The sequence below is a fragment of the Gadus macrocephalus genome, chromosome 10 (genome assembly GCF_031168955.1).
Source record: "Gadus macrocephalus chromosome 10, ASM3116895v1".
Lineage (NCBI taxonomy): Eukaryota > Metazoa > Chordata > Actinopteri > Gadiformes > Gadidae > Gadus > Gadus macrocephalus.
The window spans coordinates 6,900,550-6,925,295 of record NC_082391.1 but is presented as its reverse complement, the minus strand read 5'-3'; the positions used below and the strand labels follow the sequence as shown (position 1 = coordinate 6,925,295).

Here is a 24,746-nt window from a genome sequence, read left to right as displayed (position 1 = left end):
GCGTTTTGTCCAACTTGTTGTATTGGGTATATGAATTGGGACGATGTCACGTCTGATATATACTGGATATATTCAATATCCAGCCAATTTAGCCTGCCATATTCATCACCCATCTCCTATTTCTTGTTTGTTTTCACCACAACCGTACTGTGCCTTTTTTTAATATTAGGCCTACCTATATATAATGGATTACCGTGCATCGACCAGTTTGCCTGACTAATGTAGTCTCCGACTCCTAGCCTGCTCCCTGCCTGGACTTCGCCTACCCATCAAATTTCCTATGACCTCCTGCCTGTCCCTTGACCCATCTCCAGCCTCCTTCTTGGGAATTGTGTTAATAAACATTCTATCATGCTCTGCGCTTGAAACCTATTCTTGGCATCCTTCGTATTCATTACAGTCAGGTTATTATCACAAAAAAAATTAAATGTATACACTACTTTTGTACTTGCACCAAACTTTTGTAGGGCTCATTAATGTAATGTGTGTTCAACTTTGATATCTGTTGATGTTACATAGGATTTCTGAAAGGAAGTCTATTCTAGAATATTCCTCAAAGTCAGAAGTTGTTAATTGCAATTACTTCATGCATACATATACATATGTACATCCATACACATATTCATAATGTGTACTGTTCATTATATTGACATGGTAGGCATCAACACTGGGAGCATTTTGAATGAGTGAGTAATTCTGCCGGCATGAATTGGCTGTGAGAATACAACGCACCCCCCCCACACACACACCTGCCAAATGTCCCCTGTTATGACTACACGTCTGAAATTACTACAGTCACATCCAGTGGCCTAACGATGTAACCCGAAAAAAATTGAAGTGTCTCAGACTTTGCAAACAAGAAATAGGAGGGGGGGTTGAAATACGGCAGGCTAAATTGGCTGGATATTGAATATAGTATATATATATATATATATATATATATATATATATATATATATATATATATATATATATTCAATATATATTCAATGTATCCAAAATATATATTGGATATATTGAATATATCCAATATCCTTCACAGGCCACCACAGGCCTGTGAGCTGTCACTCACCTAAACTTTCGTGATAATTGGAGAATGGTCACCTGAAGTTCAAAGCCGAAGACTTCATAATGAAGAAAATGTTGTCTTTTCAGTAACACTCAACACTCGACCGTCAATACGTTTCTCAGACTTTGCAAACGAGAAATAGGAGATGGGTGATGAATATGGCAGGCTAAATTGGCTGGATATTGAATATATCCAGTAGCTATATACAGTATACATTCAATGTATCGAAAATATATATTGGATATATTCAATATATATCCAATATCCTCCACTCTCTCGAAGGCGAGGCTGTGCTCACTGAGTCTGTAGCCTACCCAGTAAAGGATTTCCTTCGTTTTGGATCAGTCACAGTTAAATGTGCTTTCCAGGGTAGGCTACCAAGAGGTTGTCAAAATTAATATGAGTAAATAACAAAATGCATTAATGTATTACTTTTAACTATTACGTATGTAAGTGCTCTCGTAGTTCATTATCGTGAATGTTGTAGCGTACATGGGTCGTCGCCGTCGGAGGTTCCATTGCGATGTGTTCGTCTTCAAACTTACAATCTAAAATATGCCATCGCTTTCTGTGATAAGTTTGCTCAACTTGTGAAGTTAGAAGAAGAAGAATATAAGAATATAAACACTAATTTAGACTAATATTGTCGGAAGGAAGAGCGCCTCGAACTAAATTAAAGTATGGGGCGTTGACAATAAGCGAATGCGCGTTCACGCGAAGGGGGGTCGTAATATGCGGGGGGGTCGAAATTCGGCACAACACCGGTAAGCGTGTCCGGTTGCTAAGCGACGGACATGGATGTTTATTAATGAGGTGTCCGCGCGCGTCCGAGATAACTGTAAATGAGTAGGCTACTACTAGTACTTTTGCAGGCTGAACGTTAAATACTTCTTAACTTAGAGAGATGGCAGCTGCAGTAGTGCGCAATTGGACCTTCGAGGATTCCTGGTCACTAAATTCCCGTCTCTCCCACCAGTCTTGGCTGCGGACTCGCATCCAAATTCCTCTTGTTTGCGGCGGCGCTTAGGGTAAATATAAAGATCTGACGAGAAATTGACGTTGCTGCGCTGTCCTCCTCCTTCTTAATTGAAGGAGCAGGCAGAGAAAAGCTCTCTCCTGCTGTGCTTTCATTAAAATCAAATTTAAAATCCCCGATAGTGATAAGACATCCATTATGTCGCCGCCGGTCCAGAGACGTGTCAGGTGTGCGCGAGAGATAACGGACACTTTTGTTACTGCCATGTATACAGTACATTCGGAACACATTTTAGGAACAGATCTATGCCGCATAGAAATCTATGCGGCATAGATCTGCCATGTAAACGCGGCTACTGGGAAGGAAATATAATCAAAGAAAGCAAATCCTTGCTGATAAATGGCAACCTGCAACTACTGTTTTTTTTTATTTACAAATGTGCATCTTTAGCTTGATTGACATATTAGAAAAAAGAAACAACGCTAACGTTCTGAAATGTAACAAGACAAAGGCAACACCTTTGTTGATCTTGCATACTTTGAGACGTTGTATAATTTACAACTTCATAATGATATCCTGTTTCTTTGACACCTTTTTTCCAGATATTGGTAAATCCTAAGGAACACAGGTCCTCTTATTGGTTAAAAAAGGAAATCGCTATGCAGGCATGTATTTTTGTCTTCTGATCCATCACAACCAATGTAGCAGTTTGCTGCCGTATTCATGCTGATGTAGGAGATCGCAATGAAATGGAGACGGAGACTTGATTGCCGGTGAAAAACCCGAGAAGGATTTATTTCCTAAAACACAGCACCCGCACAGCCAGAGGTGCGTTCCTTAAGACATGCGTCGTAACACCCAGGTGGGTCCCACGCCCCTTTCCCTTAAAGGGGGCACGCACCATACAACATACACAGTGAATTACGATACCGCTACAGACGCCCCCCCCCAGAATTCACACTCCCGAACAGTCAAGGCCAACGGGAAGGAGCCCTGAGCACCCGCCCGAAACGACTCAGCGGAACCGGTGCGGGAGCCGAGGGGGCCACAGCAGGCAGCGCAGGAGTCATGAGGCGGTGTGGCTTGGAAACCGGAGGACGACCCCGCCGCGGGGGCAGAGCCAACCCCACGGGCTGGTCCAGATCCAGGTGGGCCGGCTTGAGGCGATCGACCGAAATGTAGTCAGGCCTGCCCCCAATGTCTACCAAGAAGGCCTTGTCACCGGCCTCCAGGACGCGAAACGGACCGTCGTAGGGAGGACGGAAAGGGCCCCGATGGGCATCATGGCGGATGAACACTTACCCCGCCGTCCGCAGGCTGGGTGGCACACAAGCCTTCGGGAGGCCGTGCTGCGAGGTGGGCACCGGCGTGAAACCCCGGACCCTGTCCTGGAGCGAGGTCCGCTCCTGGGCCGCCGACCAGGGAGCTGTGGCGGTGGGGATGAAATCCCCAGGAACCCGTAGTGGCTGCCCGTAAACCAGCTCGGCCGACGAAGCCCGCAGGTCCTCCTTAGGGGCAGTCCGGAGGCCCAACATGACCCAGGGGAGCCTATCGACCCAACCGTCATCCGTAAGGCTGGCCCGGAGTGCAGCTTTCAAGGAGAGATGAAACCGTTCACACAACCCATTAGCCTGTGGGTGATAAGCGGTTGTTCGATGGAGCCGCACACCCAGGCCCCCGGCGACCGCATTCCACAGCTCGGAAGTGAACTGAGGTCCCCTGTCAGAGGAGACATCAGAAGGGGGGCCAAACCGGGCGACCCAGGTGCCTATGAACGCCCGGGCCACGTCAGAGGTCGTAGTGGATGCCAGCGGGACAGCCTCCGGCCAGCGGGTGGTCCTGTCCACCATCGTCAGGAGGTAGCTGAACCCTTGAGAGGGCGGCAGGGGCCCCACCAGGTCCACAATCACGTGGTCGAACCGCCGCTCCGGTACTGAAAAATGCGCCAGCGGAGCAGTCACATGCCGATGCACCTTGGCTCGCTGGCAAACCACGCAGGCCCGAGCCCAGTCCCGAATGTCCTTCTTAAGGCCATGCCAGACAAACTTCCCGGCCACCAGCTGCTGCGATGTCCTCCGCCCAGGATGGGCAAGGCCGTGCACGGCATCGAAAACCTGACGCCTCCAACTGCCGGGCACGACCGGCCTTGGCTGTCCAGTGGAGACGTCACACAGGAGCGTGGCACCGACGTTGTCGTACTTGATGTCCTCCAAACTGAGTCCCGTGACAACTGTCCTCAGAGCCTGGACCTCCGAGTCGGAGGCCTGATCACCTGCCATGCTGGTGTAGTCGATTCCCAGGTGGACAGCTCCTGTGATGGCCCGGGAGAGGCAATCAGCCACGTGATTGTCCTTACCCGCCACATGGCGGATGTCCGTTGTAAACTCCGAGATGTAGGCCAGCTGGCGCTGCTGACGGGCAGACCACGGCTCCGAAACCTTCGCCATCGCGAACGTCAATGGCTTGTGGTCCACGAAAACGGAGAATGGCCGAGCCTCCAACAGGAAACGGAAATGCCTAATGGCGAGGTAAAGGCCGAGGAGCTCTCGATCGAAGGTGCTATATTTCCGTTCGCAGGGGCGGAGCTGCCGGCTGAAGAATGCCAGCGGCTGCCAGATGCCAACATAGTCCGAAGCGTCGGTGGTCTGGGCAATCAGCGCCGCAGGCAAAGGATGCGTCAGCATAGTCGCCTCGGCCAATGCCCGTTTAGTGTCCCCAAAGGCCGCCTCTCTCTCAGCGGTCCAGTCAATAATATGCTTCGTGGTCTTACCCTTGAGTGCCTCATACAGGGGCCGCATGAGCCGGGCCGCACGGGGAACAAAACGGTGATAAAAGTTCACCATCCCCAAAAACTCCTGCAGGGCTCGAACTGTAAGAGGGCGCTGGAAGTCCGCCACTGCAGCCACCTTCGAGGGCAGGGGAAGAGCTCCCTCCTTGGTGAAGCGGTGGCCCAGGAAGTCAATGGCGATCCGGCCGAATTGGCACTTGGCTGGATTGACAATCAGGCCATGCTGGCTGAGCCGCTCGAAGAGTGTTCGCAGATGCTTCATGTGCTCGGCCGTGGAGGCGCTGGAGATCAGAATGTCATCCAGGTAAACGAACAGGAATGGCAGGTCCCGCAGCACGGTGTCCATCAGGCGCTGAAAGGCCTGGGCTGCGTTCTTCAGGCCGAACGGCATCCGTAAAAACTCAAATAGTCCAAACGGAGTGATCACCGCCGTCTTCGGGACGTCCTGCGGCTGGACGGGCACCTGGTGATAGCCCCGAACGAGGTCCACCTTGGAGAACACTACCGCCCCGGCCAGGCGGGCAGAAAAGTCCTGGATGTGGGGAATCGGATAGCGGTCGGGCACCGTAATGTCATTGAGCCGGCGGTAATCCCCACATGGACGCCACCCACCGCCAGGCTTCGAGACGATGTGGAGCGGGGAAGCCCAGGGGCTGTCCGATCGCCGGACAATTCCAAGACACTCCAGGGTGTCAAACTCAGACCTAGCAACGGCGAGCTTAGCAGAGTCGAGGCGCCGGGCCCTGGCGTAGACCGGCGGGCCAGTGGTCACGATGTGATGCTCCACTCCGTGCTTGGTGGCGGCAGCTGAGAACGTGGGCTCCGTAAGCTCCGGGAATTCCGCGAGGAGGGGGGAAAACACATCGGAGGGTGAGAGTGCGCCCGACAGCTTCGTCGTGCCCGAGCCACTGAGCTCACATGCCAGGGAGCTAAATGTCTCAGCGCTTATCAAGCGCCGGTTCATCACATCCACCAAAAGGCCATTGGCGCAGAGGAAATCGGCGCCGAGGAGGGGTGTGGACACCTCCGCGGTGACAAAATCCCAGCCGAAACGCTGACCCCCGAAACATAAAGACACAGTCCTAGTCCCAAAGGTGCGGATGGGGCTGCCGTTGGCGGCCTCCAGGGCGGGGCCGTGGCCGCCCCCTATTCTGTCAATGCGCGAAGCGGGCAGAACGCTCACCTGGGCCCCCGTGTCACACAGGAACCGTCGCCCAGAGCCTGTGTCCGTGATGAACAACAGACCCCCAGAACGGCCGACACACACCGGCCCGTGCATTTCCCGATGCCACGAAACTGCACGGGGGGCGGCACCTCCTAGCTTTGGGTCCATACAGGGCGTGGAAATAGCACAGGCCTGCAGACTGCTGTGGCTGTCGTCGTGTCGCCGTGGCCACAGCGATGGTGTCCGTCATCTCCAGATCGGCAGTGGTGTGAGCCAATACGGCCGTGCAGCGCTCGCGCCCGGCGGCGAAAAAACGATCCCCCTCCCTAGCCAGAGCCCGAAAGTCTGTGGTGTCGCTGTTGGCTAGAGCTGCCCTGACACGCACTGGCAGCTGCTGCATGAATAAAGCCCGAAACAAAAAACAAGGCCTATTACTCCCCAGGAGATTGAGCATGTGATCCATGAGCTCTGATGGTTTGGAGTCCCCGAGGCCATTCAATGCCAGAAGCTGCTCGCCCCGTTCAGCCTCCGACAAACAGAACGTCTCCATCAGGAACTCCTTTAGCAATGTATACTTCCCACGGGCCGGGGGGTCCTCGAGAATATACATCGCTCTGGCCGCCGTCGAGCCACCAAGCGCGGAGACTACATAATAAAACTTGGTTTCATCCGCAGTAATCCCCTTCAGCGCGAACTGCGCCTCCGCTTGCGCGAACCAGACCCGCGGCTGCCGTTCCCAAAACTCCGGGAGCTTCAGGGAGACTGCCATCACCGGAGCAGCAGCCACGGAACCTTCCGCCGAATCCAACTCCATAGCCCAATCTCCGATCTGCGCATAGAACAGTAATCCGGAAAAACGTCCGCAATGAAATGGAGACGGAGACTTGATTGCCGGTGAAAAACCAGAGAAGGATTTATTTCCCAAAACACAGCACCCGCACAGCCAGAGGTGCGTTCCTTAAGACATGCGTCGTAACACCCAGGTGGGTCCCACGCCCCTTTCCCTTAAAGGGGGCACGCACCATACAACATACACAGTGAATTATGATACCGCTACACTGTCCTGTTAACAGATCTCAAACTCTTTCATTTACACGCACGCACGCACGCACGCACGCACGCACGCACGCACGCACGCACGCACGCACGCACGCACGCACGCACGCACGCACGCACGCACGCACGCACGCACGCACGCACGCACGCACGCACGCACGCACGCACGCACGCCAGGGTTGCCAACAGTCACGCCCCTGGCGTGACTCTCACGCTTTCACCATCAATCTCACGCTGTCACGCACACGCAAGAAATGTCACGCCAAAATAAAAAATCCTCCCGTTCATTTTCTGCGGGAGCAGACTAACAGCTGTTACTGTAACATCTACCTACCTACAACGTGATCACGGCAGTATTCTCTGATCGTTGATTCGCTGAAAACGCACCTGATACTAAGTTGCGTTTGAAAAGGTCAGATAGAGTTCAGAGCCGGAGTCGGAGCCCACTGATGCGCGTTTGGGGATGGGTCGGTCGCGACCGATTCGTTCACAACGAACGAATCCCGAACGTGAACGACAAGAACTTGTTCCCTAAAACAAGAAGAACTGGTTCTTTGATTCTTTTTTATTTTTTAACATAAAACAAAAATATGGTCGCGTAAATAAAATATACAAACGAACAGAGCTTCGTCTCCCCGCGACCTTATATCGATTGAGTCTACAACGTTCTCAAAGATTCAGCCAATGAGAGGTAGCAATGGTGTTGCCATGGCACCTGGGTAAACAAATGACAAGGCGGTACCGTCGAATTTGCACGCTTTCTCTTTCTGACGTATCTTGGGTCATACCATTCGACGTGGGGCCACTAATATATCCCCCTAAATTTCCGAAAATAGACTTGACCTCCATCTGTTTATTGGATAAACGCATTTCCCAATCCCAGGAGCCTTTGCTCCATTCTACATCAATTCAAGAACAAACAAAGAAATTAAACTGCAGTTCTTTTTTTTTGTTTATGACCATGAAAGTTCTGTAATGCCTGAATTATGAAGAATTAAATGTAGAGTAAAATAAAAATTATAAATATAAAACCATGAATGACATATAGAGAGTAAGCAAGTGGTATAAATATTGGTGGGACGTTTGGTTTTACTATATAGCAGGGGTGGCCAACCAGTCAGAGACTAAGAGCCACATTTTTTACTGTGTTACTGCAAAGAGCCACATCATACACACGGGTACACATGAACATCCCCCCATCCCTTCCACACACACACACACACACACACACACACACACACACACACACACACACACACACACACACACACACACACACACACACACACACACACACACACACACACACAGACACAGACACAGATCTCTGCTCAGCCAGATTTACTGTAAATGTCACACAACCAACATAATGACAGAAATGGACTCCTACAGTACGAAGACCACAGGCCAGTCATTTGCAACAATGAACATTGTGTGCACTGCCTCACACACAAACTCTCAGTTCAACCAAGTCCACAAAAAAATATATAACAATAGCGTTTTTCTCTATTATACATGTTACTTAGTGGGACTTCTGGCATTCCTTGCTTTGAACAATTTTAAACAATTTTCCACAGAGAACATTGTGTGCACTGTCTCACACACACACTCTTAGTTCAACCAAGTCCACAAACAAAAATTTAAAATAGCGTTTTTCTCTTACTTTGCATGTTGCTTAGTGGGACTTCTGGCATTCCTTGCCTTGAACAATTCTCTTGAAATCTGGCTTGTATTCCGTTGTTGCCACTCGAAGCTATTCTCTCACATGTGTGTCAGTCAGAACAGAGCGATGCTTTGATTTCACGTGTTTAAGGGTAGAGAACACAGACTCGCAGACGTATGTTGACCCAAACATTGACATTATCATGAGCGCAGCCCGTTTGACATTGGGATATTTTTCCATTGGCACACTTTTCCAGAACTCAATGGTCCCTTCCCTTAAAGCAGGTTTAAGTTGGTCCTCCTCACAAAGATCGATCATCTCCAACTCGGCCGCAGCCTCATCTGTGACTAGTGGGGCTTTCAAACAGTCTGTCTCCGCATTGAACGGGTCGACGAGGAACGTAATCTGTGGCCTTTTCAGTTGTAGATCACAGAACCGGGTCACAAAGCTCTCGTGCAGGTTTTCAACCAGCGTTGCATATCTGGCTTTTTGCTCTTTCAGGGCGGCGCAGCAGGTGTCTTGCCCGTTGGATTTTAGCAGAGTGGGAAAATGCGCTAAATCTCCCCTTTGAATATGCGTCTTGAACAGCTTCAGTGTGTTGACAAATGCAAACACACTTTGCACCAGGTCAGGCAGCATGTGTAACTTACCCTGCAGGGTCAGGTTCAGTCTGTCCAAGTGACACAGCATGTCGACCAAAAAGGCCAGATCCATAATCCACTTGGGGTCAGAGAGCTCGGGATAGTCCTTGTCCTTCTCTTCCATGAACAGTTTCACGGCATCCAAAAGCTCAAAGAAGCGAGAAAGTACCTTGCCTTTTGACAGCCACCTCACAGTGCAGTGCAGCGGCAGGTCACCTGGAAGCCCTTGGTCCAGCTCAGCGATGAGATTCTTGAATTGCCTGTGGTTAAGCGCATGTGTGCGGATGTAGTTGACGATTTCCATCACGGGCTTCATGACGTTGTCTAAATTCAGTGATTTAGAGACAAGTTGCTCCCTGTGGATTATACAATGGAAATTCCAAAACTCTGGAAATGTGTGGTCAGCTCTGCACAGCCCCACAAGCCCTTTCAAAGAGCCGATCATGGCAGGTGCTCCATCCGTGGCCATTGCAGTCAGTTTTGGTATCGGGAGACTTGCTTTCGCAAATGCAGCCATCATCGCTTCTTTTACATCTATTCCACGGGTTCGGTCCTTCAATGGCACAATGTCAAGGAGTTCTTCTCTGATATGACACTCACTTGATACCGACCGTGCAAATATTGCCAACTGGCTTGTCCTGAATGTCGCAAGACTCGTCCAATGCGACACTAAAATATTCGCATTCTTGAAGATCGGAGTGCAACTGCGATTCAATAGCCGTGTTAATGTCCGATATTCTGCGTTCAACAGTGTGGCGGGACAGTTGGACGTCTGACACCATTCGTTTTAGTTTGTCGTTTTCAGGAGACAAGATTTTAACAACGTCACTGAGGCATTTTTTTACAAACTCCCCTTCATTGTATGGCTTTTTAGCTCGTGCAATGTTCCAAGCCAGTTGATAAGATGCCAGCGTTAGAGTCTCTGAGTGCGTCGTAGATTTTTGGAACATCTGTGTCTGCTTTTCTGCCTGCCTTTTCAAAGCGATTAACTTGTGCTTGCGAAGTTCAGTCCCTTTCCGAAATTCCTGGTCGAAGTTAGCATGGAGTGAGCTGAAGTGGCGCTGAAGATTTGAAGCCTTGAATTGCGCTAATGACACCTGGCATATAAGGCAGAATGGCTTCCCATTACGTTCAACAAAAAAATATAAACTCTCCCACTCTGTCAAAAACGTCCTGTGTTCCTCTTCATATTTTCTTTTTGCTGTGCATTTTTTACCTGCCATTTTTGGAGCGTAGCCTACTTGACGCAAATTGTTTACTCATGGGAAGGAGCTCTGTCACGTTAAAATTGTACCGTGGGCGAAAATTGTACCGGCCTACGTCATCAGTTGTTGACAACTTGACAACTGATATGATTGTCCGTTGCCGGGCAGGTTTCAAAAAACATTCGGCTCATGTTTCCAAAGACGAAATAACATAACACAGATAACGGATCGCTAGATAACACTTGTTTTTACTTTATATTTGTATTGTATTGAATTGTTTAATCAAATTTAGCTAGTAAACTGAGTGTTTAAAGCACGTTTCAAAAACCTGTCTTGTCACGCTCAATGAAGGAGTGCAATGAACGAGCATGAACGTTTGCAAACGTTCAAGAACCTTCCTACGTCCTTCGACGCGATCGCCCGTTGCCAGGCAACAAATGATCGCGTCGTCTGTTGCCAGGCAGGTTTGGAATTTGTCAACAACTGATGACGTAGGCCGGTAAAATTTTCGCCCCCGGTACAATTTTAACGTGACAGCTCCTCCAAGCTGAGCAGGCCGTTTTATGTTGCATCAACACCAAACGTTTGTGAACGTTATTTTGCGTCATCAATTAAAACGTTTGCGAACATGCACACACATACAAAAACAAACAAAAAAAAAATATATATATATATAACACAAAATTTGATGTGAACTGAAGAGCCGCACGAAACGAGGCAAAGAGCCGCAGGTTGGCCACCCCTGCTATATAGTATATCTTGTCGATTTTCATGGGGGGTAGAGCCTAGCCCTGGGTATGTCTTGGAAATCGTAAGAATCGGGCAAGTAGCACTTTCATATTCCCCAAATTATTCAAATCGGCCCAGATTGTGTTGAGCATGCCTCACTCGAATGCTGAGCGAACTTTTTCATTGATTGGCCTAAACAAGACTGACACCAGAAACCTTGAAGGCACCCTGTCGTCAATTATGACCATGAAAATGAGCAGCCTTGAACCCTGCTTCAGATACAAACCTCCTGCAGAGGTTGTGAAGCAGGCCAAAACTGCCCCTGTGGCATACAACAGGCCTAATATGTAACTTCTATGTTCTGCCTCTGCTGCGGAGTGTACACGCACACACACACACACACACACACACACACACACACACACACACACACACACACACACACACACACACACACACACACACACACAGCCCACTGTGGTGGGCTGTGTGGGGGGATGTCTTTATTTGAGATGCCTGTCTTTATTTTGTAATACTGCAATCAATAAATGAATTGTACATTTTGAAAAGAAAAAATTAGGGTTAAGGGTTGTCCAAAAAATTAGCCGCTCACACTAATATTTTAGAGTCTCACTCCAGCCAAAGTCCCAAAGTTGGCAACCCTGACGCACGCACTCACGCACGCACACACACATTTTATTTTTTTAAATCAATCAATTTAAGTTGTTTCAGGCAAATTTCAAAAGAATGGACAACATTTGTATCTGAATAACATTCATATAATATTTCATATTTTTTTTTTTGGCCAAGCTGTTGCTATAAACTTGAAAAGTTAGTAACGGCATGCTCCAACGATAACGCATGTAGCTGTACAATTCCATTTATAGATGAACATTTCATACAATAATTGTTGCTGTCCTATCAACGGGGATCAGTGTGGAGGATGCGGTGCTTCTAGGGCAGGAAAAGATCACTGGAACAAACAAGGGCAATCTGTTTTCCGGCCTGGAGTTACACAAGCTACAGGGTTTGTCCTTCGTAGAGAATTACAAACGGCTGCCTCCGTCAAATTCTGTGGTGCATGAAAGCAGGTAAGTCGACAGGTGTCTTCATGGGAAACCCTATGTTCAAACAAGTGTTGCACACTGGATTTCTGTCATTCAAGGAACTGCTATTGCGTTATCGCTGATGTGGGGGGGTTGTATAGGAATCCGCCAGTGCACCGGGAAAGGCGCTGCCAAACCTTAATTTTTTTGATGTACACTTTATTCCCTACAGCAGGAATGTGTCAGGCTGTGACCTGATTTTCTGTGCCCTTTCAGATGGTTGAATATTATTTATTTAGCATCCAAGGATGTCCAATTTCTTTAAAAGGTCTCCGAAATGTATGTGTGGCAATATGTGGTTTGTTGTCATGGTGACTGTCAGCTGTGCGGCAGTCCCAGCCAATCACGGTGGGAGACTATCTATAAAGGCGGGCGTAGAGCACCTGTCGGCCTCTTGCTTGCCGTAGGCTGGGTCACGTTGCGCCTGGGTGTCCATTTCCGCTTCCGTGCGGTGACAGGCTCTTGCTTGCCGGAGGCTGGGTCACGTGGTGCGTTCGAGTATTCTCTGCGAGCCGACTCGGATCTCGGATCGGACGCCACGCCCACACTAAAATCGTTTTATTATGTTTTGAGCGTAGGTCGTCGGAGAAAAACATGGACGCCACCCGGAAAGCTATTGTTGCGGTAGCATTGGCCGACTACTACTACTATTTTCATTTATATTATTTCAGGACTACGAAATAATATAAATGAAACGGTGCGTTTTCACCGTACGAAAACGCAGCCATTTGAACTTCTAAAATGTTCACTTCATTTCATGTTTCAATGTATCTTCTGCATATGTAAGTTATTACAGCAATACGAGTGATTGAAATTGTGATTTAAACCACACAAAAGGTCCAAACACAATGAAAACAGTTCACTACATGTCACACTGGGCGCATCCATCTTCAATTCTATCTCGGAAGCCTCGCTCGGTCACCGCTGAGTTCAAACGAGATGGCGAGATCGACTTCCGAGGAAAAGGGGCGTGTTTGTGCGTGTCGCTAGGCAACGTCCTCGGAGCTCCGAGACGGATGGATATTAAAACGCACCAGTAGCTCCTGTGCGTCTATTTCCGCTTCTGTGCAGTGATAGGGCTCACTTGGATGTTGCTGCTGGCTGCGCGCTGCTCATCGATACATAGCCGATGCCGCCTACTGAACTGTCGCTTTTGGATAGCGTCCCGTTCCCTGCTCCACGCCACGTTGGCCGGGACTGCCCGATTGGGTGGCCGACAGTAGTGGCGCAGCGGCGGCCAATCCACCTATAAAAACCACTGCTGCTTTGCCTCCACGTTATTACCGCCTTGCCAGGGCCAGCTCCGATCGCTTTGCCGTTCATTCGGCTAGCGATAGTTTGTTCCTTTTCCTGTTGTGTCGCTATCTCTTTTGTTTAGTTGGTACAACTACATTCTAAAGTGTGTATGTTATGTTATGTAAGAGTTTTTGCTGATTTCTCCTTGTGTTTACTTATTATAGATTTTGTTTATTTAATTAATTTCTCTTATTATTATTTTGTTTCCATTATGTTTGCTAACTGGTTGCTCTGCGATCCCCCTCAATTCAGGTGCTGAGCCTACGGTGGTGGACTGGTGTCCTGGTCACGGTGTCCCTTTTGTATTGTGTTTGCATTTGGTTTATTTTTCATTTGTTTTACGTGTGGTGTTCCTGGGACCCCCTTTCCTTTGGATGCAGGTGTTCACAGTAGGTCTCAGCACTGATTGGATCTCAGCACCCAATTTCCCTCCTTAGTGAGTAATTCTCTAGTTTTAAGAACAGACATTTTGTATAAATAAACATATTTTTGTATGATTGAACTGCCGTCTCTGCCTCATTGCATAACGGACCTCAGTGCCTTTCCTTCATTTGTGCTAGCCCACTTAAAATAAATCTCTGGGTGAAATTCCCAGGGTGGTGTTGTCTGGCAATAATTAATGCTACCGATACTGCCTTAAGAAAAGGGGCATCACTCCATAGCTCGTGCTGCCACATATGTAACAAGTTCAACTCATCAGTGTTGGTAGAAAGGTTCCGTTCATGTGGCTATTGGTGTTTGATTGTGGCCTTAAAACTGTACTGTGCCGACCCTCTGTTAATCTGAGAGGGTTTCCTCAGAATTCTGAATAATCAATATCATCAATAAGTCTCACCTAGTCTGCGTACGTGTTTGTCTATGATACCTGGAGGTCTTCCCCTGTTTATCCTTTCTATACTCTCCGACCTGTTGCCTAGTTAAGATTATGTTTGTTCTCTAGCACAGACTTTCATTGGGTTTGTTTGGTGATGGGGCTTATCTGTGTGCTTGTTCATTGCTCATATCTCCTTCATTGATATGCCTATTTGGTCCATTTCTTCCTTGCGGTGCGGCTTTACCGGGGTGCATGACTAGCCATACTTGGGAGTGGTAGCATCGGCAACCCACCTTTGGAGCCTACCTTCACTACAAAACCCAACCTATACATTCCTTTAAAGTCCCGGCCCAGAATGAGCACAGAAATTCACCTTTTCTGAAAACACGCCTGGGCACTACCTCTGCCTCATTTTGAGCCAGGGAAAAGCCTGAGCAAGCGCCAGAGCATGTTGATGTATGAACACAGGAATACTCGATCCAAAGAGAGAGAGACCTTGGGTTCCCGCTCTCACTACACCCTGAGACCAGTAGGCTCCCTCTCATTGGCAGTGCGTGAACCCAGTGGAAATTATGCTTCTGAGAGCATATGTTACCTTAGTTTATTTCACTAATCGCAACACATTATTTTTTATTTAAAAATCAGGAGTGCCCTTTGCCGAGCTTATATACAAAAAATATGATAAAACACGAAATCAAAACAAATGATGTAAAGTTAATTTTGTCCACAGTGCCTCCAGCATGTTTACACTATTCATATTATCTGCCTATTTAAAAACAGGAAGCTCATTCGTGTCTGAGGGTTCCCTTTTTGAATCTTCCATGTTGAGGCTATAATAAGAAGTAAAAATAAACGGGTGATATCGGCACACTATACCTATATAATTGCTTAGAGAACCAAATCGGTAGAAATGGGGTTTGAATCTTCACTTTAAACATTCACATGATGTCTTCATTGCCATGAGGCTGAGGCAATTGCAAGCAAGCCAGATTGTGAGTTTTAATTTAATGGAGCTCCCAGTAAACAGAACTGGCCGCTTGATTCACCAGTGGAATGATGGACTCTCTCTTGTGCTGGAGGCCACGCAGAGGAACGCCACAAAATAAATGAATCAAAGAAACTTTACTGCATGTTTTTTTTTTGTCCGGGAATAAAACAAGAGAGGAAAATACTGATGTCTGCTTCAAGGAAAGTATTTCATATGTCTCCAAGGACTTGAATACAGCTCCTGGCGATGACAATAATGTAGCTCGCAATATGACTGATCCAGGAGGTATCTTTTTGCACCCTTTCAAGTCTTCATATTTGCAAATTTACGCAAAAACGGTTAGTTTTGTCAAACCACTCCCCCATTAAAGAGAGAATGATGTGTTAAATGGATTATCATTGCCTCCAGTTGACTATTTTCTAAATGATAACTGACATTATTTACCCAGCTCTATTTCCGTTTCTATTTCCGATACCATTGTTGAGAACAGTGAGGAAAATAATGTTGGTTTCTGGTGTTAGATCCTCTATAAATTATATCCAAAGATGTTGGAATGGGTGATACAGTTTTACCCTATCCTGGCAACTACAGTGAAATGTCACTGAAATGTCATTGTTTATTTTGTCCGGACCAACTTGAAGAAGTCTATTGATCAGTTTTTACAGAACAGTTTTCTACCCAGCATATAAAACCTAGTAGTATCCATAACAGTTGTTCAAGGTGAAGTTTATCTTTTTACTGCGCAGTAGAAGTGTTGTTAGGTTGGTTGTGATGATGAATTATAGATACATTTTTTATGGATAATTGAGCTGAAGCCATTAGACGCAAAGCATGATGGGGAAATACTCGTCAAGAATTTCATAGTAAATATACTTTTCTATTTGAATTGAGAATTTAGTGTATTTGTTTTGGTTTGTGTGTGTGCATCATCATAGGCAGTTTATTGCATCATTATCTCTATAATTTTTGTCAACATATTGTTAGATCACATTTCCACTTATGGCGTAAAAAATGTCATTGCTTATTTTGTCTATTGAGAATCTATATCCCATGCTTGGTGATGGGCATTTATGTAAAATTGTGCTCTTTCATGGCTACTGAAGACCACATTCAAAATAACGAATGATCCATTACCCTTTTCCTATATGGAATTATACATTGTCATCAAGGCCTTTAATGCCTATACTTAAAAAAGCTCCCTATACTGCCTATAAAATATTACAAAACTGTAATATAATGTATAATTACATTGTTCAGTCACTTTTTAAATGCCAATACAAAAAAGGTGCACTGGCCTCACACCATACAAAACTAAAGGTGTCACTTACAATTAAAATACTTAATCCGATGAACATAATCATAGAGAAGCCCCATCCACCCGTTGGGTTGGAGCCAGCGTCTGCGTCACATGTCGTGGGACCTTTTGGTTTCACAACAGTGTGTGCACCGGCACACCTGCAGGGTTTCAAACAGAAACTGGGCGAGCAGCAACACACACGCGCAACACTCTGACAGTCCTGGTGTTTTGCTTTCAAAAATAGGTGGTAGACGAAGTCTAAAATGCAGAAAATAAAAACTACGTAGTAGTAATTCTTGAAGTCGAAATCAAAGCAGCTTGACAGGTTGGATTAGAGGGTTGAATAGATGGTTTATTCTAGGATGTAATACAGCGAGATACAGACTTAGGTTGAATAATCTATAGTGGACCCGGTGGTCGATGACTTGTTCCTTGGCTGTCGAACCCTCTTCTCGTCGAACCAAAGGGTTGGGGCGAGTATTATACAAAAAGGGGATATATGAATAACACGAAAACAGACGCACTCTCAGCACTGATAAGGCATCTGGCCCTGGCTATGTCCCGGAGGACCAGGTCGGTTCAACCTTGTTGAGACATAACAATGGCAGAACACCTCGTCAGTATGAGAGGCCCTGGCTTGTCCCTAGACTAGAAATGTGAACAACAGAGAGACACTAAAATACACCAACATTCTACACATGACTAGGGTCCCTACACATAAAACGAAGCACAAACAACTTAGTTTGCAAACCCAGAGTTTATTTAAAAAGACAGTTTAACAAGCATTACCGGTAGGTCCGTGGTTACAGGAAGTCCACCCAAGGCGATCAGTTCAAGGAGGAAAGTTTTGGAATTTATAATTTATCTAATTTATATTTCTAAATAATGTATAGTAAGTGTTGACACGTAAATTAAAGGAATTGCATATGTAAGTTACAGTTACAAAATAATTGTTTGCTACAATCAAGAATGGCACGTTGTTGACGGAAGATGCACACGTGATTGACGCATAGAGTGAAGGACAGCTCAAGCACCGGAGAAGACGACCCATCTACAGCTTGAAGTCAAGAGAGAGATGGTTCGTGTTTGTGTTTACCCCGGCTGCGGAAAAAAAAATTAAAAGTTACACTCTCTGGTAGACGAGTGGCTTATTGTTCTGAATATGGACATTGAGACGCCAATCAAGACGCTAATGCAGAAGGATCACCGTGTCTGCAGTGCTCATTTTGATAAGGACGACTTCATCATTCCCAAAAGAGTTGCTGACTCAAAGAACCCATAAAGAGTTTCATTGAAGAGTAATGCAATCCCTCGAGTTCGGCAAGAGGCTACGGATAGACTTGAGGTAAAGTTGTTTGCTTATTTTTCGTGTTATATATGATTGTTCACAATTGGTGTGGGGGAGGATGCGTCACGAAACAAAGTTATAAGTCTTAACTTCATTCGAGGAAGTGAAAGATGATCTTGTGAGTTGTCCAGGTAGGCTAACCTCGATTTAATGTGTATAAGGATTTGTGGTGGGAAGTATGTTTTTGACGTTTTTTGTGCGCAGCAAGCTTTATAAATGAGGGCAAGCGCAGCGACTCAGCAAAAAAAATAAATAAATAAATAAAAAAGGGACTAAACTTTGATGTCAAGTAGGGGGCCACAAAATATCGTCCGGTGGGCCGCAATTGGCCCGCGGGCCGCGAGTTTGAGACCCCTGCCGTAGAGGGATTACATTGTAATGAGTGGAAAACCCGAAAAAAGCAGCACAAGGTCCTCCGTTAGCCAATGGGATGAATGCTCATAGCGTCTCTATGTGCAGCCATCGGGTCACCCGTTAGCCAATGGGATGAATGCTCATAGCTTCATATATTGCTGTGGAGGGATTAGCCTGCATTGTAACGAATTGAAAACCCCATGCGTCGAAAAAAGAAGCACATGGGTACCCTTTTGCGTCAGAAGCTGAAGCCAAAGTCACGGACCGTTCGTCAAAAATCGACGCGCTTTGGAAAAATGACTCTTCACCAACTTTTACAATGTTTCAGGATCACATAGCCCACCTTCTCCCACTAGAAAAACTGACTTTTGATAAGCATAATAGAGGACAAATGTTCCAAGAACTTTGGTCTCTCAGTTAAACAGAGAAACCATTAATTGAAGTGTTAAAAAACGACAACAACAACTATGCTCTGTTCTATAATTGACCTGCCAACAAAGTATAGATAATGCTGTGGTTATTGTTATGATATATAGTCTGCTTTTGTGTGTTTTTTTTTTTTTTGTCTTTGCTATTATTGTATTGTAATTTTTGCTATGTTTGTCAAATTGTGAGGAGGGTGTGGTAGAAATTAACCTTACATTCTATGTTAAACTATGATTATTATTAGGCCTACATATCATATATATACTTTAATGGTGGAAAAGAGCTGATCACCTTTAGCCTAGATGTTATGTGCCATGTGACACCAGTGAGTAAGTCCAGTTCATTCCCATCTGATGGGCCATGTGGCACATCAGTCAGAGAGTCCAGTCTACACCCATTTTGATGTACTCTCTGAAGACAATGCTTACATTCACACGTGTGCATCATCTCTGTTTGTATAAGGATAATATATGTTCTAAGGTCACATTGGGACTCAGAAGACATAAGAGAATGCTGACATCCACACAGTATGACCCTGATGGGAAATTCTATATTTGAGGAAAGTCCAACTTTGTATTGTGTAAGAATCGGGGATATAAGGAGCTGTCCGGGATTCGTTCGGTAGTGTGTATTCGAGGATACCATTCGGCTTTGTTGTCTCTCGTTTGCGGGTGGCAATAAACTCTCCATCTATACTTGACCTGGACTCCCCGATTCCTCTTGCTTATAGCTAGTTGAAGTGAATTAGATAAGTTGTTATTATTAATGTTACAACAAGGGTTGTGGTGCGCTGTGGGACATGTCTGTATGTTACCTGTCTCACAAATAAAAAGTCAGTGTTGAAATAGAATAATAAGCATAGTTATTATAATTTGTCGATTTTTCTGCCAAATTACTCAGATTAAAAACTGATAACCTATGATACATGATGGGGGCCATGTTTTGAGTTACAAAAGAACATGCCATTTAGTCACGCCTGAGCAGTGAATATCGGCAGAGGTCACAGAAGCGGCAGCGAGGGCATTAGGCATCTGAGAAGGAGGCCTTCTGGTCGGATTTAACCCGGTACCTTTGAGGCTGGGAGTCAGTAGCTCTAGAATATTTTGTAGAGAACTATACAATACACACAACTATACATACAGCTGTAAAAAAAAATGAACTTCAAACTTCATGTTGTTATTTCCCCCCATCATCCACAGGGAATAAAGGTATTCTGACCTTCAAGCTGAAGAACAGCAGGAGATGCTGGAGAGGAGGACAAGATGGCCGTTATGGAAGGAGTATGAACAAGGTAACTCTCCTCCGAACGTGTCTGGATACAGGGCTGATCCCTGCTCCTCTACACCAATCACCTGGGCAGACCGACGTAGTGGGCCGCTTGAGAGCAGAGCAGGTCAAAGACAAAGACGGACGAAGATGGGGGGAAATGTCTCCGTAACCCCTATGAATTGAAGCACTGCGGTAAATACTTACGTGGCGACCACTACCTGAGTGTGTGATGGCTGGGGATTTCGCCATGTCAAACCGTCCTACTGCAATGCCATTGAAGGGGGGGGCGGTGGGGTCATGGAGCAGATCAAATACAAACGACAAGATTTGAGATGTCGAGCAGCCCCTTCCATGTCTCCAGTGCTGCGACCTCCAATAATCGTTTAGCTTCTCCTCTGGGGGATTGCTGGCACCCAGTGATGTCGTTCAGTTTAACAGCTGACCCGTGTTCTATTTCTTTCTTGTACAACTACACCAGGGGCCCTATTTAAACAGTCTGAAATGCAAGTGAGAAGCGCAAAACACAAGTAGCTTTGTTGGCGGTTCTATGTCGATGTTGCTATTTTACCGGCGGATAAATGACCCTTGCTCCCGGTGCAAATCTAAAAAGGGTTGGTCTGAAGTAGCCTAATTACCCGTAGGTGTGGTTTGGGCGTAACGTGCAATCAAGCAATGAGAGTGCCATCTCCCATCCCCTTTAAGAACCATGAGCGCATTTGAATTTGACAAGTTGATATTTTGACAGCGCGCTTGCAATCTCCGATGAGACAGATGAATGACCACATGAATTTGAAACTTAAAATGGCTCAGTTCATTGCCAAATAATATGGCTTAATTCAGTCCTCAAATACATTTCGGCAAAGAAAACTTAACACACATATATGTAACCGTGGTTCTTAATGATAGACACAATACATTAACAAACAAACATTAACAACATACCAGTTGGCCCAGGCGGAGCCAGACTTTGTGTACATCTAGGGCTTAGCCTCTGAGGGGGGTCTGGGGGTCCTACCCCCAAAAAAATTGAATTTCTAAAATGCGATTTCCTGCATTCTTAGTCCATTTTAGGCTGACCTGCTGGACATTAGCAAATCCTAAATCTCTTCTAATTCATAGCCTACATTTTCAGTTGCAGGGCCTGCTCAAGACAATACTATTTAATGGAAAAAAACAATAACCACTTGACTTCTAGAGATTTTTATGTAAACTACAATGGGAAAATTTAGACTTATAATTTGAGACTTACTTTCAGTATTATTCTGTATATAAAGTGCCTTGTCATGTTAATTGCCATTTTTATTTTTTATTTACAAATAAAAAAGGTAGAGACTGAAAGGTTTCTCCCATAAGGCAACTCTATTTAATGGAAAGAAAACATATTACAAATGCAAAGTATTGTGAACAACATCATTAGGCCTACTCACTCACTGAAATATCAGTGCATTATCATTATCATTTAAATTTTATTTTAATTTAAAATAATAATGATAATGCACTGAAGTATAATACATATGCACACAAATAAGTACTACATTGTTTTAGAGGATTGTCCGCATCTATCACTCTGTTGGAACTCATTTAAAAAGGGGTCAAAGTTCAATGAATGTGGATATGGACGCAAGCTGAAAGTAAACAAGACAGTCTAGCACCAGCCACTCATCGTCGGTAACATCGTTAACATGTTGGCTGCTGGCAAAACAGCGAATGCAGCAACGCGATATCTGTACATTTCTTGTCTAAATCGTTAATAAAGTTTGAATTTAAAATAACCGATATGTCAGACATGGATATTTTTTACCTCTTCATGATATTCAGTGGACCTCAACATTTCATTTAAGGTAACATTTGGTAACACACAACACTGTACAATATTGGCTGAGCCAGAATCGCAATCAGAATAACGGATTTCTGACATTTTAAACAACGATGGTAATCTATTTTTTGTGAAAGGAGTAATTATCATAGCAGCCTAGCTAGCCGATGCAGGCTTTTTAGCACTTGCACCAGCACTACTGCTCCCGGCCAGCGCGCATCAAGGTAATTTTTCACTGACCTGAAACATTTGACAGGTCATTCAGTCCCTCCAGAAAAACGTTTTTTTTGTGATTTATGCGCCCAAAAATCCTTGATTATGCGGCACGTTTTCTTAAAAAATGCGATGAAATATGCGGCATATTTATGCAATTTTATGCAATGAAATTGTGGGAACTCACAAAAAATGCGGGAACGTGCGATAATTGGGGTTTGAAAAAGAGGGGGAAAAAGTGATTCCCCCAACACCCTGTTCTCACTAGGCTATTACCTTAATGTAAAGAGTAATTTCTTTACTCTTTCTATGAAAAACTTTCTATGAAAAACAAGCATACTACATCGCAGAAAGTGCTCTGAATATTTACAATTTACAATTTGACCTGACGAGCTGGCTATCGCCTTGCATGGTTGACTCTGCCGTCTGTGTGGCAATGTGTGTATTAAACGATGTAAGTCGCTTTGGATAAAAGCATCTGCTAAATGCCCTAATTGTAAATTGGAATATTTAAGTTCTAGGCTTGTTTTATTTGAGACCTTAAAACATGGCTCAAACTTACAAAACATTGAGTACAACTTCTGTAGCTTTACAAAAAGAACCTGCTAAAACTTCTGTAAAAATAAATAAATAAAATATATATAAATAAATGTTACTGTTTTACAGAGGAAGCTTTTCAAAAGTGTAACAAAAAAGTGCAATCTTACAACTGTAAAGTTGAATCAACGCATTAAATGAAACTATAACAGTCCACTTTGAAAATGAAAACTAACTGCAGCCTCTAACACTAGCCAATCATTCCTCATCCTCCATCCCCTCTCCCTCAACGTCCATCTCTTTAACCATCCTTGCATGTTTGGCTGCGGCAAAGTGGTTTTCCAGCGTCGACTTCCGCCTGTGGTCCAACACGCAGTTGTACGGAGTGCAAAATAATTTGCCCCCACTGTCGTGTAACAATCCAGGAAACTGCTTTGCACAGTCTTTTGCAATTATCTTTGTTGGCAAATGAGACCGCTTCATCTTGCCTTCGTCGCGGGGTTTGCGATGACGTTCACGTCGCGTAATTACGTCACTTCATGACGTTCCCTGGCAACAGGGGGAAATGGCTGCTTTTTTCGCGGAAATTGGCAATTTATGCGGTGAAAGTGCGGCATATTTGAAAAAATGCGGCCCCCGCATGAATATGCAGACTTAGGCTGATTATGCGTTGAATTATGCGATCGCATAATCGCGTTTTTCTGGAGGGACTGGTCATTGGCAGGGGCTGCTGCTGCTACGGTATCACTGGATGTTGGTTTAGAAAAATAATTTCTCATGTCCATGGTAATGTTTGTTACACACCCTGAGCCTACTTTAACAAAACGGCAACCGTTCTAAACAACCGAACGAGAGATGGCATTTTCCATTGCTTCCATGTGGTTCTTTCAAAATGAAAATAAATCAATTTCAAGAGGTGAAAATCACTACTAGTCGAAACATGAGCCATGTGCATTGTCGTTATTGACTTGTGTTCCTAATATGCATGTGTCCCCCCGTTAATATACATTGCCATGGACTGTATTATGTATTACGTGTTTAGATTGCGTGTGTTTAAACAGATGGACGCACACACGCGCGCCTGCATTCATTAATTATTTTACACACACTCGCGCCCGCATTCATTCGTTCTTTATAACACTCACTTGCGGTAAAACAATGTTTTCTCACGATCAAATACTCATCAATCCTAAAAGATATGGGTTTGTACGCGATGTCTGTGTCAAGAAGACATGTTTGCAGTACGGTGTTTGCAGATGCATTGATTTAAAAGTACCACTTATTACCGCTGTATCAGCTGTTCCCTCCCAAATAATATACCAAGAATGTGCTAGGTAGATGAGGGAAGCAAAGTGTATGCGCGAGGTGCACAAGCAACATTATGCATGCACCCTTAAAATAGCAAATGAACAACGCGCCACTGACTTTAAACCAGGTATTTCCTGGTTTGTGGTGGAATTGTTTTCTGAAACTGCAAAATAGCACCAGGGAACGTTTGCGCCAGAACACGCCTCCTCCTTTCGCCGAACCGCCCCCGGGCGCAAGATCATTCCCTAATTTACTGACGCGTGGCGGTGGAGGGAAAAGAACGCTGTGCGCCAGTTGCAAACTAGCAACGACACATGCATCAGTGTAGGAAGTCAATTGTGCCGTGTTCCAATACCCGTACTGTCCGTACTGCGTACTCAAAATTTGAGTACGCAGTACGTTCCAATTCAGATCCGGCGAAAAAGAAGTATACTTCAAGGACCCGGATGCCGTACTCAAAATGGGCTAATCGTGAAGTGTGGATCGAAGGACACTCTCCGTACTCAACGGCAGCCATCTTAGCTACGTAGCGGAAGAGGCGGAGCCAGGCTGAGCCAAAGTCGGCGCATTTTCCACATAGCCTGCATTAATAGAGTCATTTTGTAGTTTTTATAGTTTCTATAGCTTTTTATAGCTGCTAGGCGTAAAGAGTTCACCGTTCAAAGCGGGATGTTTATTGCGG

General features: G+C 45.4%; 1 long non-coding RNA gene across 1 annotated transcript; it reads left to right on the top strand.

Moving 5' to 3' along the window:
* Positions 1-22,541: 22,541 nt before the first annotated feature.
* LOC132465604 (uncharacterized) lies at positions 22,542-23,449 on the top strand. Its single transcript, XR_009527625.1, has 2 exons — positions 22,542-23,134; positions 23,182-23,449. It is a non-coding gene; the product is annotated as an uncharacterized LOC132465604 (long non-coding RNA).
* Positions 23,450-24,746: the final 1,297 nt, after the last annotated feature.